Source organism: Choloepus didactylus, chromosome 6, assembly GCF_015220235.1.
Source record: "Choloepus didactylus isolate mChoDid1 chromosome 6, mChoDid1.pri, whole genome shotgun sequence".
NCBI lineage: Eukaryota > Metazoa > Chordata > Mammalia > Pilosa > Megalonychidae > Choloepus > Choloepus didactylus.
In genome coordinates this window covers 46,662,994-46,681,358 of record NC_051312.1, presented here as the reverse complement: position 1 = coordinate 46,681,358, position 18,365 = coordinate 46,662,994, and positions in this window count along the sequence as shown.

The following is an 18,365-nucleotide window of genomic DNA, read 5'->3' as shown; positions in this document are numbered from 1 at the left end:
TTAAATTCGTGCACTGTAAATTTTTAAATTTTAGAAAAGCTTCAGGTGACCCCCCCCCCCATGATAGAATCATAGCATTCTGCGCAATTGCAGGACCTGAATTTTGACCCCATTATTTTTCAGTCTCGTAGTGATGCCGCATAAGGCTACATAACCTTAAATGTTAACAAACCTAGCAACTTTTTAAATACACATTTAGGGAAACCCTACAACATTGGAGATACCTTATAAAGAGGAAACTTGTTTTTTTTAGATTGTTTCTTTTTTTCTTTTAACACAGAAAATCAAGTTTTAGGCTTCTTTTGTAATGCTTAAAATTCTTCATACAGCGTTTGGCTCACAAAAGATTTAGTAAGTACTTGTTGACTTTAAGAAAAGTTACTCTGATATGTGTCCTTAGAGACATGTTTCCCAGTCCTTATTCCCCCAGGCTTATACAAAAATAAACCATGACCAAAATGTGTTGCAGAAACAAAGTTCTGGAAATATGAAATACTGGGTCATGCTTTTTTACTCTCTGTACTAATAACTGCAGTGTAACTATGTAATTGCACTGCAATTTCATCTTAAGTTTTTGCTAACACTCTGGAGACAAAGATCAGTTCAGGCATTTAATTTTATAGTGTTTGAATGTGAGTTATTTCTCTCACTTTCTGGTGCTTTCCTAGAAAAACAAGTTTTATAGAGACCAGGGTTTGACTTCTAGTCTCTAATGGTATTAACAAATAATTGTGCAGTGATTAAGAGAGTATTTTATTTGCATTTGTATTCATTATCCAAAGATCTAATTCTTTGAAAGTTGTTAGTTTGATCCTCTTTTGCTCCTTTACTGCTTTGCATTAAGTGAATATTTTCTAAAGTAGCATTTTAATTTCATTAATGATTTTTCACTTTTTTTTTTTTAGTTATTTTTTACTGGTTGCTTTACTGTTTGCCATGCACATCCTAACTTATCAAATCAGCTTCAGATTTATACAAGCTTAATTCCAGTAATATATGGAAATGCTACTCCTATATAGTTCTATTTATTACCTTTCCCCCCTTTTTGTGGTGTTATGGTTATACTAAAGGTTGCTAGTTTGAATAAACACAATTTTCATTCAGGAATAAAGTAAAGAACTGTTCATTAATTTTTTTTCTTTTCAGGCCATCAGCATTTTTATCTCTATAGCATCATGGTTAAGAGACTATGCTCTGGCTTCAGTCGTTTCAAGCCCTGGCTTCACAACTTGCTCAATATGATGGTTAACCTCTCTGTGCCTCAGTTTCTTTATCTCTAAAAACAGAATAGTTAAATCTATCTTCAAGAGTGGTTGTGAGAGTCATATAATATAATGCTTAGCATAGTGTTCCTGGCACAAAGTAAACATTATTAAAATGTACCCAACATTGTATTAAACTTTCAGAGTCAAGGAAAAATAGTTGCAGTTTTCAGAGTTTGAAATCTTAAACATACTGACATGCACTGGGATACTTATAGTATTAAGCTAAGATATAGTATCTCCATGTTCAGAATGAATATAGAATAGGGGAAATCTTTGCAACTCAAGCCCTTGGGAGGGTTTTTATGTGGAATAGAACCAGAACTGGGCTTTGGAGAATGAGTAGGGATAGTAACATAGGACCTTTCTTAAAATAGAAGCAACTTTGATGAAACATTCTTTTATTTGAAGATTTTGGGGAGTCATTCATATAAAATTATTATTTTGTTTATATGAAATATTTATATTTGCTTAACACAATTTTTTTATAAATGATAACATATAATCTAATTAGAGAAAATCTAATTAAACAGAAAGTATTTAATTGTAGTTCTATTCAGAACTGAAGAACAAACTAATTTACTGGCTACTAAAGACTTATCAGCATGATATGCCTTTCTTTATTCATCTTCATGAAAAATGTGTCTGTTACACACCTGAGATAAGGATAATAGATTTATCTGCTATTGCAGGCTTCACATCAGAAATTTACAGGTGTTCCGAATCAATGAAGATATTGTTAAAAAGTTCTGTTTAATGTTTAGTAGGCAAAAAGTTCTGTTTAGTGTTTAGTAGGCAGAAACATACTGTGAACACTCATATTATATTGTAATTTCAAATAGAGACATAGGAACCCAAAGCTGAAAAATACCTCTTGCAACCATTTAAACTGACTCAGGCCTTCTTTTGTTTAAATTAGGAAACTAAGTCAGATTCTTTCAAGAATCTAAATAATGCAGAGAAGCACATTAACTCTTCCAGGCCTCCCTGGGATAACATTTGATGTTGTTGCTTTCTTAATCAACAAATCTCTTACAGTGTGGGAAAATAGTATGCAATGTTACTAGAGACGTGTCCTCAAATGTAATTCCTAACATGAAGTCTAACAAATTGAGAAATAAAGAAAGCATATTTCCTCTGCCTCTCTCAAAAAATCCCTAGGTTTTTCTAGATACATTTGGCCCTATTTAGATTCTCTAGTGAACTCCTACAGAGAACCATTTCATATTCCCAAGGCTTTTTACCATTTGATATTCATCACTCATTCCTTCTCTAAGCAGTTCTCCAGCTTTCACACTTTTCTACTCATCAAAACTTATCTGTCCTATGTTTTATTTCTTCAGGGTCTTGCTAAGCAGCAGTTACCTAATATAATAAAATAATTGTAGTAGTGAATCAATAAATGCTTTTCTTCAGCATTCTATTAAAAAAAAATGAGGTTGAGTATTCAAAACATTGAAAACCAAGAACACTGTGTTGTTCTTGGAGAATTCTCTTCCACATCTCAACTCTAATGAGTTATTTTACCCCAGTGCATCATAAGAGTAACAATCCCTTTTACAGAGAAGCTATAATGAGATGGAAAAAAGAACAACGTAGGGAAAATTTAGATCTATTAAATGTGTTTGTGGCTTAGAGATCTATTGTTAATTTGCACAACATGTTCTAATGGCAGAATGACTTCCCATATTTGAACCTGAAGTTGACACAGAGAGAAGCAATCTGACACCTCTGTTGCAACCAGCCTATTTTCAACAGCCAGGAAAATAAACTCAAATAAAACTTATCTCTGAGTTTTTGGTAGGGTGCAGTTGAAAAGATGATGTCACTTTTCCTTTCTGATGCTTTCAAAGGAAGGAAATGAGGCCATGTTCTGGGATATGTGTTCTTTAGTTATAAGGCACATGGCAGGCAGATGGATTGCACAGGAATGCTTCAATGTCTGAAAATTTGTAGTTTTTGATAAAAGCTGGAAATTTCTATTTTAAGTGGACACGGTGAGCACTCCTGAGAAATGTGTATTAAATAAATTTTTTGCTTTTCAGTTTAATCTCAAGTATTTGGCAGTTTTAGAATGTGGAATTCACAACCAACAGATAAAAACAAAGCCCTCTTTGCAGTTTTCGTCAACATTTTAAAACAGTAGTAAGCATTTTAAATTTACAGCAAGCACTTATTTTAACAAATTGGGCTGTTGTCTCAAATGGGAAATGTCACTAATTGGATGTCTTGACTTTATCGCTTTTATGATGAAAAATGGCATTGTGCTTTAGGTATCTCTTGCCAAGAAAAGAACTACAGAGTAATGCTAAAACGGAATGGATTATCTGGGAAATGTTTCTTCAGATTGCAAATGCCTACAGGTAGTATCCTTTTAATAAATTGTGGCAGAAAGGGACAGACATATCACTGTGACTGTATAATTTGCATTATTTACAAGGGCCAAACAAAATAGATGAGTGAAAATTGTGTGTTTGATATCAGTGAATTAAAATGTATTATAAAGATAGTGAATATATTTTAAATATGTGTATGTCAGTTCCTGTCCTCTGGAAAGCAGATACCAAGATAAATTTAGAATTACAAGAGATTTATTGGGATGGGGCTTCTGAGAGATAAAGGGGAAAGGGAGCAAGAAAATCCTTGATACTGTGATGAAGTTCTGACACCTGTGAGAGGTACAAGGGAAGAAGTGAGGATTGGATAGGAAGAGCTTTGGGCTCCTGTGCAGCTCTGAGAAAGTCTTGGCCTGACTCCATTGCAGATTCCCCATAGAGGAGTTCTGCATTGGGCAAGAAATGTCCAGGTCCTAGTTCTCAAGCCATGCTCAGTTATTGACCGAGAGCTGAGCAGTGAGAATGTGTCCTTGGTTCAAATATTGTGACAGATCCCAAAGGTGCCACAGCTAGAGGCTGACAGCCATCTGTGCTCTTCAGCAAATTCTCTCTTGAAGAGAAAATGCATCACTTTGGGTGCCACAATGTGCACAATGTCAAACATAATGAAGTAAACAGACTTCATTCTGAAATCAGATTTCTTCTGTCCTTAACTAATAGGACACCAGTATTATTTTGCTAAATTTGTGGTTTTTCTTATCCAAAAGATGTGTGGGTTCTAAGTCAAAATGCTAGTCTTTGATTCAGATAACTTGTTTCATGCTTTCTGACCCTGGTGCTAGTTTTTCATGTGCTTTGGATAAAAAATTAATTTGTAATGCAGAAGAACATTTCATGCCAAGTCATGATAATATTTAATTATAGTTAGATTCCATGCTTATCGTGCGTTTTGGATGTTTCTCATCTGACTTCTATAAAATAAAGCAATTTTAAGATTTATTCAAGATGCAATTTTGAAGACAAACTTCTTATTACAAATCTTTTCATTTCTGCATCAGTTTAATTAAAGAGCAACCCAAAGAGCCAAGGCACACTGTTAAAACACACACACACCCACATTCAATCATTACTCTGTGCAACAATGTATTAGAGTGATGAAGAGTATTGTCATTACTACACAACCAAAATAAAGTATAAAAATGAATTGGAGGCAGAAACGGATGTAAGATTATATATAACTCTCAATTTCTATTTTTTCCATTTAACAAAATGCCCTCACTGGTCCCCCTGATTGACTTTACAACAAGTAAATATTATAAATGTAGATAGACTTAATAAGTCCATGTATACAGATATATATAAAAGAAATGTATATAGAAAAATAAATTTATTCTTCATATGACATTAATTGAAAAGTGGGTTTTGCAATTCAAAAATTTAGGAAAACCCTCTTTTAAACTACAAATTAGAGGAATGTATTCCTTGGGGTGGGATAGAGGGTAGAGCTTTTTGGAAATTTTAATTTCTGAAGATCAAAAGGAGAGCTCCGTAGAAATTGACCAGGTTCTTGAAGATGTGGTTGATCTGCAATTCATCAGCTGTTACCATGCCCTGTCTTTTTAACTCAGTGCTATTCTCATTTGAGTGGGAATTGCAGCTGGCAGTCTTCTCCATAATCCTCGAATCAATGCCACTAATCCTTGGACCTTTGGAAAATTAAAGGTAAAGATTCAAAACATGGAAAACAATGTACAGTGGAAAATAAGTCTCCCTTCTTCCTCTGCTTCCTGCATACTGTTAAATTCCTGGAGGGATCACAGTTACTATTTTTTTGTGTATTCTTTCAGTGATATTCTATGTATGTGTAGACATGTATGCAAATATCTTTACATTCCACACTAATGGGAATATAATATCCACATTGTTCTAGACTTTGCTTCTTTTACAGTACAGCTTGGTGATTATTCCATATTAGTACATAGGGAGCTGCTTCAGTTTTATTTCAATGGCTGCATAGTATTCCATTATATGGATATGCCATCTTTTATGTATCCAAGTTCCTACTGATGGACATTTAGGTTGTTTCTAATCATTTTCCATGTTAAACAATGGAGCTAATAATATACTTATATATATATATTACTTCACAAATGTGGGAGCATATCTGTAGGACAGATAACTTTGCCTGTTGTTTTAGTTTCCTTCTTGCTAAAGCAAATACTATGCAATGCGTTGGCCTAAACAATGGGGATTTATTGGCTTACAGTTTGAGGATAGGAGAAGTACAAAACTAGGTGTCAGTAAGGCAATACTTTCTTCCTGAAGACTGGTATTCTTGGGTTGGCTGCTGGTGATCCTTGGTCCTTGGCTTTTCTGTCATATGGCAATGCATATGGCTGTGTCTTTTCCTTTCTCTGCTAAGACTTCTTTTTCTTGTGGCTTTCTATTTGTCTGAATTTTGTTCTAGTTATGAAGGACTTCAGTAATAGGATTAAGATCCATCTTGATATAGTTGGGCTAGTCCTTAACTGAAGTAACCGCATCAAAAGGTTCTACTTAGAAAGGTTTCACACCCAGTGGAATGGATTATGTTCAAGAACATGTTTTTCTGGATACATAGCTCCAAACCACCACACCTGTTTTTGTTTCAAGTTGGTCTTTTTCTTATTGATATGTAGGAGTTGTATGTTTATTTTAAAGAAGTTAGCCTTTTAGGTATGTGTCCTTTACTTTTAAAAGGTCATGTTAAAAGTAGATTCTATATTAAATTTCCAATTTCTTATCATGAATTTACAATGTATAAAGGATACAGTGAGCCATGTAGATCTAAATTTAGGGTTATCAGATGACACTTCTTTATTTAATGTGTTTTTTCTTTAAAATAGAGTGAATTATTATCTATAAGGACATATTAAAATTTTTGCAATGATAGTCCTATAAAATAAAACAATTGTTTTTATATTTGTCAACTACATGAGCAAACTGCTCTTCTACTTGACACTTTGTCATTTTTTAATTATCCGTCTTTTTCCTGAATGGTGGCCTTTAACAGCATGTTACATTAAGAACTTGAAAACATACAAACATGCCAGCTAAGTCCCAAAATCCAGAGGCAATAACCTGTTCAAGAATATCAACTAGATGTGTCCCCTTTTCCCATAAAGTCGACATCCCTTTTCAACATAAACGGGTTAGGGTGGTCACTGCCTAGACATCCCTGAAGGTCACGAAAGTAATTAAACTAGAGGAAGGGGTAGCAACAGACTAGATGGAATTTAACAAAGGATTATGAATACTGAATCTCTATATAATTTTCTTTTTCTTAGTTGCTAGGGTATTAGAATAGCTAGAAGGAAAGAATTGAAGTGGTAGAACTGTAACCTATAGCATCCTTTTTGTATATATGTTTCACAATAAGGAAATAATTGAAACTTATGGTACTGTAACTCATAACATTTTTGGAAATTTCCTATATAACTACTTGTTAAATCATACTTTGAAAGATATTACCTTTTTTGCATATATGTTATATTTCACAATAAAGAAATAACTGAAACTGTTGAACTGCAACCCATAACATTCTTTGAAATTTGCTAACTACTTGTTAAAATGCACTTGGTAAGTTATCACTTCTACGTATATATGTTATATTCTACAATAAAAAATATAATTAAAAAAGAAAAGGGAAATGTAAGTAAAGTTGGGCCTTTTGTAACAGTCTCCAGAGACAGACAGCCCCAGAGACTGGGGCTGTGTTAAAGGAAAAGCTTCAATACAACACAGTATTTCAGGAGCAAATAGAACTACTTTGCAACATTTGATAAGATGTTACATCCTATCACACTGTAGATACTTTTGTTGGCATTCCAGAAGTTGTGATCTGCAAAATCTTAAAGGAAACTTTTGTTTTAGCAAAGAAAACAATATCTAAAGAGTTCATTTATTTTTGATCTTGTGACACAGGATAAAAAAGTAACAAAATCTTCTACACTCAGTGTTTACAGATTAATTTCACTTATTTTTCAGGATGTTCATCTATTTCTACAAGAAAGGAATAGCAAAAATGTCACATAAGGAATGCCATCTTCCTATGATACCAGCTTTGGAGAATTCTTTAAAGAACACTAACCTTTAGAAAGATGTTTATTTATCTACTTGCAAGGAACATAACCCCCAAGAGATTTTTGGGGCTGTTCTCTAATTTGTTGGATTTTTATCAAATTTCCTGCCTGTGCTCATGTGCTCACACTTAATTAGTCATAATTCTTCTTTAGTAAAGGCTTGTTCTAAAGAGAAGCATAACAACTGTGATATCTTTGTAACTTATAAATATCTGGTCTAGGATTTCCTTAAGGTTGTCATCTGTTTCCTCATTCAAAAGATGAAACAGTGTTTGGCTCTGTTTTTAAAAATGCTGGATTTGTTTTGCAAATGCAGGAACAGCAACATTTCCTAATTTGCTTAGATGGGTGCCCACACAATTTGGAATTGTATCAGCTCTAGATGAAAACTGGAGTAACAATGGGAATGCTTTGGATATATGTGTGTTCATATGCATGGATGCCTATATATGTATCTCTGTTATGAGTGTATATAAGTAATGTGATGGGGGTTTTAGCAGAGAATCAGTGGTAAAGTTAAGTCATCATTTAAATGTTTGTGACCAACAGAGAGCATGAACTAAAGTGGCTTTACTAAGCACCCTCTTTTGGTCATTGATTATCATATTTACCTTAAATTGAAAAATGACAGTAAGCATTAAAATTTTTTTTTTAAATCCACTAGTTAGGATTCATTAAAGTGTATATTTTTTATGGCATGGTATTTCTATAATGGTGTTTTAAGATGGGTTACATATTAGTACAGTCTTTTAAATACTTAATAGTTGCTTATAATCATTTATATCAGAACTGCATTAAAAGAATTTGGACTAGAGATCTAGCTCAAAATTCTATTCTATGCAGGAATTTCCCTTATCTGTGATAAGTGATTAATCAGTTTTTCTTGCTCTTAGTTAAGGCGATGTATGGGAAAGCACCTAGCATTGTTTCTGGTACATATAGGTTTTTGTGTAAAAAATATTTTAAAAATAAGTTTCCTTTTTTCCTTACTTGTTTATATATTTTACTGATTATGTGAGTAAAACATGTTTATTTTTGTAAATCTAAACAAAACAGAAAGTAAAAGTGTACTTCCCAGTAATAATTACTGTAATCCTTAGGTATATATATATCCAAAAATTTTTTAGTATATTTAAACATTAATATATTATTTTTATTTTACTGTAATAGATCATATTTAAATGCTATTCTATAAATTACATTTTTAAACAATAAATCTTGGATATACTTTTATGTAAGTAAAAATTGATCTGTCTTATTCCTTTCAATCCTGTGGTGTATTCCATTGTATGACTGTACCAGAGTTACTTGTCTAATCCCTTGAAGACACACATTTTCCCCATATTTTAACCTTTCTGAAATCAGGATTCCACTTATATATTATAATCCATGACATCTTAGAATTACCATCTACCAGGCACCGTTTGTGACCTGGTTGTCTTTGCCTGTACCTATGTGAGTTTGATCATAACTGTTCAAATTGTCATCTCTTTACTTTAGTTATGTGTGTTGGTACTACAGGTGTAGAGTTTATTTGCTGTTTAAAATGTCTGAAAAAAGATGGCACTATGATTTTTCACTGAAACAAAAAATTATTGTTTTTGCAGAAAAGCACAGACACAGAACAGCAGGGCATAAATTTGGTATTTAGTGAAGCAAATATTTGTCATTCAGAGAGTAACTATAATTCTACAACTCCTTATTTCATAAGTGATCAATGCTTTATGGAACTGAAGAAAGTAAGATATTAATAAATGATGAAACTATGTGTCAATATATTACTGAGATGTGTGCAAGACGGTTGCATATCATAAGCCAAGCAATGCAACTAAAGAGTGAAGAAAGTGCCAAGGTACTCAAAATTGTTGAAAGATATTTCAAAACAATGGGCGGCTGGTGTGACCAATTCATACATCCTTAAGATATGTGTCAGTTTAATTGGCAGCATTTTTTTTTTTCTTTACTGGCACACAAATATAATAATAATTATCTTAATGTTGATGATGTCTAACATTAGATGAACTACGGTATCCACAATGAATATGCACGCTGAGGGCCCCACATACATTTCCTACATACATTTTCTAATTAAGATTTCTAAAATTATTTTTAGAATAGTTTTAGGTTTTCAGAAAAGTTGAGAAGATAGTACATAGAATTTCCATATGCCCCACACTCAGTTTCTCCTGTACTTAACACTTTACATTAGTATGGTACAGTTGCCACAATTGATGAATCAGTATTGATACATTATTAGTAACTAAAGTCCATGTTTATTCACATTTCCTTGGTTTTTACTTAATGTCTTTTCCTGTTAATTGTCATATCTCTTATGCTGTTCTTGGCTGTGACAGTTTCTTAGACTTCCCTTGTTTTTATGGTCTTGACAATTTTGAGGAGTACTGGTCAAGTATTTCGAAGTATTGAAATTTAACTGATGTTTTTCTCATGATTAGACTGTGTTATGTGTTTTGGGGAGGAAAACCATAGAGGTAAAGTGACATTTTCATCAGATCATATCAAGAGTACTGTTGAATTACATATCCCAGAAAAACATGTTTTTAATCTTAATCCATTCCTGTGGGTGTGAACCCACCTTTTGAAAATGTTATTTTTAGTTAAGGCCAACTGAATCAGGATGGGTCTGAATCCTTCTACTGGAGGCTTTAGAAAGAAGGCCATAGTGAGAAACACATGGGGAGGAGCTAGGAGTCAACAGAACCCAGAAGAGAAAGGAGAGAACATCATATGTGACAGGAAAGCCAAGTAACCCAAGGATTGTCAGCCATCCAGAATGCTACCAACCCTGGAAGGAAGCAAGCAAAAAGAATTCTGCAATCATTATCTGGTGATTATATATATATACACACACACACACCTTTATTTTGGACAAAGAAAGGAAAAATATGTCTGCCTGGAGCCAAATATATTATGTTTGGTATCCCATAAGTCTATGAGTGTGTGATTAGGCAGGTGAAACATTGAGGATGAGTCCAGATGAGCTTCCACGCAAGGTGCAGAGTCCAATTAGCTACAGCTTAGGGCTCACCCACCCTCCTATCTACGTTGATTTGCTGTGTTATGGTGAGGTTACTACAAGCCCTTGTAGTAGAGTATGTCAGGCAACAATTTTGTTCCCAATGTCTTAAACCAAGACACTCCATTCATTCATTAAGTTTTTAAGAGAGGCTACTGCTTTGGTGGAGCTTGTACTCTAATAGGAAGAGACAAAATAAACAAGTATGTAAGCAAATGTATAAGATATTTTTAGAGAATGATAAATGCTAGCGGAAAGCCAGTATGACCAGGATGCAGCAACCTAGGGGATGAGGTTGGAGAAGTAGACCTTGCGAGCCATGGGAAGGAGCATAGGTGTTACTCCCATTTCACTGGTAGCTTTTTGTGGGCTTAGGGAGGGAAGCAATATGGCCTCCCTGGCTATTCATAGTCCTTATCTTATACTCACTGTCCTTAGTCCTTCCTCTCCAGCCACACTGGCCTTCTAGCTGTTCCTGGAATATGTCTAGCTCTTTCTCCCTTTGGATCTTTACATTTGTTATTTCCCATGCCTGAAGAAAACTGTTCCTCCAATAATGATATGTCTTCCTCCTTCATATCATATATTGTCAGCTTAAAGCCATCTCTTTGGACCTTCTATCTAAAAATACTTCACGCCACACCTACTGCATGTCTCCTCTGCAATTCTCAGGCACTCTCTATGTACTTCTCTTGTTTTGTTTTTCTTCATAGCATTTATCACTACCTCTCATTATTTCTTTACTTGTTTATATTCTGTCAGCCCCAGCATAATTTAAATACCACATGATAGCATTTTGTCTATTCTGTTCATCATTATATCCCCAGTGCCTAGAACACTGTCTAACACATAGTGGGTGATTTTATTAATTACCTATTGCTGTGGAACACATTATCCCAAAATTTAGTGGCTTAAAACAATAAGCATTTATCTCATGGTTTCTATGTATCAGGAATTCAGAAGGGGCTTGATGGGGTGATTTTGGCTCAGCATCTTTAATGATCAGTCACATGGATTTCTCTATAGGGCATGTCTCAACATAGCAGCTGTCAGTTAATGAGAGAGAGAGAGAGAGAGAGAGAAGTGAAAGCTGAAGGGCCTTTTATGACCTGGTGTCTGATGTTCCATGCTATCACTTCCACTTTATTCTATTTGTTAGAAATTAGTTATTAAGTCCAGTCCATACTCAAAGAGCAAGGAGTTAATGTCCACCTCTTGAAGGGAAGAATATGAATTTATGGACATATTTTCAAAACTAGCTCAGTGATCAATAAATATTTACTGAAATTTTATAAGTTGGGTTATATCTGTCAAAGATTAGTCTGGCTGCCATTTGGAGAATGGAGTATAGAGTGATGGATGTTTGATTTCATATAACAACTTGGCTAGGTTATGGTGTCCAGTTGTTTGGTCAAGCAATGGCCCAGTTGTTACTGTGAGGATATTTTGTAGATTTAAATCAGTAGTCAGTTGGTTGCATCTATGGCTGATCATATCTATACTCAACAAAGAAGATTGCCTTCAGCAAAGAGAGAAGTCTCCTCATCTAATCAGCCTGAAGGGAGAACTGAGGATTTCAACAGACAGAAAGAAGAATTCTATGTCTACTTCAGCCAGTCATCTCCTCCTGGGGCATTCAACTTCACCATTAAGTTCCCAACTTGCGACTTGCCCTATGGAATTCGGACTTACCATTCCCCATGGTCGTATGAGCCAATTCCTATAATACATCTCTTAACATTTATATAAATATAAATGTAAATATTCTGTTGTCTCTGTTTTTCTGGAGAACCCTGACAAATACAGGAGGTAAGAACAGAAGCAGTGAGACGACGATGATGATGATGATGATGATGATGATGATGACAGGCAACATTTACTAATTCTTTTTCTGTGCCAGGAATTGTACCAAGTCCTTTATAGTCATTAACTCATTTAATCTTCAGAACAACCATATGAGGCTTGTATTATTCTGTTGTCTCCTTTTTACAGATGATGTAATGAAGGCATAGAGACAAAGGAACAGTAGTATAGGAGAAAGATGATCTGAATGCCACACTAATCACCAGCTCTGACATGGAAGATTTCAAATGCCTCTTGTTTTCTAATTTGTGATTCCCAACTCATAAAACTTCTTAGCAAAAGGTATTTCAGGAATCTCTAAATTGATTGAGGATAAATAACATAGACATACAAGCAAATACACTCATAAATATGTACTGTAGATTTTAAGTTTCTTTCATTGATACTAGAGTGGTCCACAGTCTATCTCCTTTTTCAATAAAAGAAATATATTTTTATTAGAAATGTATTTTTATTATTATAAAATTGAGGGGTTTTATAATTTTTATTTTAAATGTTTCTAGGGCAAGAAAAAAAACAAATTTACAAGCACATGGACAATTATGAGAGTATTTATCCTTTTTCAGATTTTACAAAACAAAAATTTTTTTTTAGATATTTGGAATAAATATATCTTCAGTCTCAGAATGTAGCATACAATTGACAAGCAAGTGAATCAGTTTTTTTCTCAATCTAGATGATTTATGTAAGAGGTATTTTACTATCCTTTCAATTATATAGAACAACACTAATATATCGTTATTAAGCTCATTATATAATTTGTATTATAAATAAAATTATATAGAAACAAATTAGATTTTTCCTTTGTACAGTTTTGAAATATTCTATTGCTTGTCATGAAAAGAATGAATGGTCTCCCTAATTTTAAATGAAATTCTGTAGTGTGATTGCAGACCAAAAATGACATTTACAGTATAATTCTCAGTATGCTGGTTAAAAAAGAATGCTTGCATTAATTTTGTTGCATATTTCACTTAATTTTACTGCAATGTGAGCTATCTGTACTCTAAGTAGGGATATATGTTTTTACTTTTTTTGCTTTTACATTTGATTGCTTCCCACCATAATCTCATAGCCCACCCCCCCCTTTTTTTCCTCATATTTTCTTTCTGTAAATGTGTTTCTTCCCTACTAGTAAAGAAAATGCATTGCTGCTTTAATCCCAATAACAATTTTAGGAATGTTTCCTCAGTTTTTTTAAAGATGTAAGCAGGTGTCTGTGCTACATAAAAAACTTACTATGAAGACTGAAAACACTTGAACAGGATTTGGTGTTTTCAGAAATAAACAAGATGCACATCAGTATTAATCAGATGCATATTTAATAATATACATCATGCTACATAAAAATTTAGACATATGGATATTAAGGAGGACACATAAATTTATATTTATTGAAGGCAAATCAAGGATTTTTTGGGTCAGTTGGGCATAGGGGATATGTGAACTTGGTCTGAGCAGAAATTTCTGTTGCTATTTGGTTATTGATTGAAAGGAAAGCAGGTAGTTAGGACTCTCAATTTTCTGGTTGGGGATGTTCCCATGATAGACATTGGGATTTTGCATTTAGGACAATACAATTCTCTTCTCTCTGGAGAAATTGCCCCCTTTCAAAGTGGAACAAAATCTAAAAAAGGATGGTCCAGACAAAAGAACTGAACATAGCAAAGAAGAGAAGATTAAGCTTGAGAGTGACTCATTCCTCCCTTCATTAGAAAGGAAATGAGGAGGAAGGGTGGCGGAAGAGAAGGGAAATCTTGAGGAAAAGACAAACTTTTCCTTTTGTAGCCCAAACCTTCCCCTTTTCTCCCCCAATTCTGAGGATGATCTCAAAGGGGACATAGATGAACAATGTGACCCCAATTATCCTCTCCATTTAGCCTGAAAATTTTCTAACTAGACATTCTTTAACACTTAACCTTTATGTTGGGCCTACCATATATCAGGTTTGCATATGCTGTCTCATCTAATCCTTAGCTTCTTTGCAAGGTTGACTTTATTATGTTAAAATCAAAGATGAGGAAAAAGGCTTAGGAGGCTATGAAATGTGTCCAAAATGACATAGTTCATTGAGGAGTCTCCTAAATCCTACTCGAATCTCCTATCACTTTCTAGGAGGATCAAAAGACAAAGAAGGAAGGCTGTATCATCAGAGCTGGGGGTGGGCACAATTCATACCATAAACATCACAGATTTGCTTAGTTATGGTGACACTTTTCTAATGTGACAGAAAAGTGTTCTGCTTTCACAAAGTTGGCATATTAAGAAAATTATCTGACAAATGGAAGCAAAGCATCATGAGAAGGAGTTAAGGAGTGCTTTTTCTAATTCCAACAAAGACTTTGCCTGGGCTAGTGGCTGTCTTGGCTATTTTAAGACATAAAATGAAAGTATGTTTTAAATACCATATTTTTTATGGTATCAAACTTGATTTACTTTGGGCACTGGTATTTTAATCAAAGAAAGAAGTAATTTTGGTGTTTATGACCTATGGGCCAGACGGGAGTAGGATTGTCATCTGGGGACACTTCTGGCAGCCAGAGCACAATCTGAAGCAGTTTGAGGGGGTGTTTTGAACAAAGGAAGAAGACCAGCATGTTGAGGAAATGTAATATAAAGGGCATCACAAATAGGTAGGAAAAAAACAGAAAGGAAGAAAGGAGGCACCAATGTAAACCCCACAACTTTACGTAGGCCTACTTGGGTTGTTGCTCTGAAAGTCTTAAAGGCATATATATCCTTCTCTCAGGTGTCGTCCTGCCTTCACCATCCTACAGTCCTGGGAGCAGCTCCCTATTTCCTGTCCCCTAGAAGGTCTGGACTGATATATAGGCAGAGTAGGCTGTGTTGTGATATGAGGACAGGACCTCCCTCAAAGTATTTCTCCTGAATGCCTGAAACTTCATTATTGCAAAGGAATCTGCTCTAGTCCAGCATGGCTGAGCAACCAATTTTTGTTAGGCGAACAGTTTCTCGTGAATGATTCCTGCAAACTTCCTCATACATTGCCCCATGGCACATGAGCTCAGAAAGAGGGAATGCATTATTAACTAGCATGAGTCAGGCAATCAATACTGAATATGGGGGGACTGGGGCTGTTTTCCTAGCTCAGAGAAGACCAAGCTAGAGAGAAGAAGAAAGTTGTGAATAAATCAAAGCATTTCTATTTTGGTAACACAGTCATTTTGACCTATTGGATAGGGAATGATTGAGGCAAGAGGACAGGACGTGTATAGTCTTGGGTGAATATAGTTACCTGTCTGAGCCTTTGTTTTTCACTTAACTGACCTTCTGTTCCCTCATCTATAAAAGGAGAAGGTGGGATCAGATGAGCTTGGATAGCCCTTCTCCATATACCATTTTAAATTATAATTAGAGCTTAATGTTTGTTGTATTTATGATTTGATGCTGAGATCTCCTAGGAGCACAATCCTCAGGTTTAATTCTTCCCCAGGGGAACTGTAATCTGCTTTATGATTAGATGTTTTATAAAAACATCATTTTCAAGAATACTTTTAGTAAAAATCTATGATTTGGGGCAGATGCTTAAGGTCAAGCAATCTGGGTAAATATTTAGCTCAGCACAAAGTCTGAACATAATTAACAGTACTCAATTATATATTTAATGTGGCTTAAAGGAAAAATTTTAGATTGTATATATGTTACTAGAATAAAATAAAAAAAAAAATCTATGGAATTGCACAACACAGTGAACCCTAAGTTAAACCATGGACTATAGCTAATGTCTTTCATCAATTGCAACAAATGTACCACACAATGCAAGGTGTTAATAATAGGGTAGTATATGCAAACTCGGTATTTTATGCATGATTTTTCTGTAAATCCACAATTTCTCTAATTAAAAAAAGAAAAATATATCTCCATCATCTACTGTGCAAACTTGGGCAAAGTACTTAATCCTACTGAGCCTCAATTTCCTTATCACTAAAATAAGGGTAGATGTCATATTTACCTCTTGGAGCTATTAAATGAAAGCATTCAGAACAGGACCTGGCATATAGTAGGAACTCAAAAATATTTGTAGGATGAATGTTCGATCAAGACTTTCTAGACATTTGACTTTGAGGGATGAGTACAATTTCAATGGTTGGGAGGGCAATATTGACGGGAGAAATCACATGGGCGTGGAGAAATAAAGGTTATAGTTGGAGAAAAGGAAAAGAAGACTTTGGTGGAATCATAGAGGTACAGGAAAAAAAATGGCTAAAAGGGTAACATGGGTTCCAACTGTAATGGACCTCAACTGCCAAACTAAAAAAAAGTATACATTTTTAGTGGTAAAAATATAGGCAGAAAGTTTGTGTGCAGGGAAATGTCAACATCAAAATAAGACTGATGGTTTATTTTATTTGCTTGTTTTGCATTTCTGTAATTTAACCTTTTTTTCTAATATGAAAATCATTCTAGTCCATTACATTGCATGATAAGTACATTCAACATTCGCGACTTTACAGAAGCTCTGGAGAGAGAGAACAATGTAAACAACGTGGTGCTGGCCGGCCATTCCCCTCAATGAGCTGATGCCCGCAGGCAGTGGATTTGATCAAAACTGAAAGAGGCGCATTTTGGCAAAATTTATGGAAATAATGTGCTAAGGATTTTAAGGGTTTCTCAACCACTGAAACTGATTTGTGTGTCAGATGAATGGGTGCGTTAGGGTCTTCACTATTCTGAAGGAAGAAATTGAAGAATTAACTGAAGACTTCAGAAAAACTTTGATAAAGATAGTAATTACTAGCCTCCATTTTAAGATGATGATGAAACTGGAAAAGCCAAGTTACAATCTTCATAAAATTTCTGCAGTGCTCCAACAGGTGAAATGTGAAAAACTTATGACCACTTGCAAGTAGAATATCATTAATACATACATATTATTGCACAAGGTTATATGTAGAAAACAGTACACTTCACATTATGGACAATTTAAGTAATTTCCAAGGACGGATTTTACTATATGAGATTTTGCCTAATGCTGACTAAACAACGTAACTCCGAGATTAAGATGACATTTTGTGAACTCTCAGATTAAGATGAGATTATATTTCTCTGTATTAATTTAGTGGGAATAGTGTTTTTTTTTGTTTTTTTTTTTTTCTTTTTTTTTTAAGGAAGAGAAACAGATCTTTGGGCTGCAAAGGGTTACTTTAGAGGGCTTTCTAGTTATGCAAATGTAGGTAGGACTGGGATAATCCTGAGCCTTTTTTTTCTTTTCCAGCTGTCCCTCCCAAAAGCCCAAGTATACAAAGCTGATCTCCTGGGAACAGGTAGATCTTTTGCATAAGGAGTCCAGAGCCTCCAGGGAGGGAGGAAATAGAAGCTCCCTGGTGAATTTTTTTCTTCTGACATTTGAAGGTGGGGAGTTCTTTTTGGTTGACTATGAGGGTCCCAGCCAAGGCCTAATGGCCTTAAAGGATAGCTAGGGTCTGGAGGGAAAAAACAAACAAACAAATAAAAGCAAAAAACTGCCTTGAGGAAAAGGAATGTGGGCTGATGATTCAGGCTCTGTGACCTAGTCCCAAGGTTTTTCTTGAAATTGCAATGCTTTGTACAGAAGCGTCAGCATCATCTGCTAAAGCTGTGGAGGTCCGTTTCTCTATGTTGAGAACAACGGCAGCAATGAACACAAGATAAGTGCAGGGAGGACAGGCTTCTTTTGGATGGAGTAATTTTTTTCCCAAGGCTCGGTGGATGGGGGCAAGACATAAGAGAGACCTCATGTTTCAGT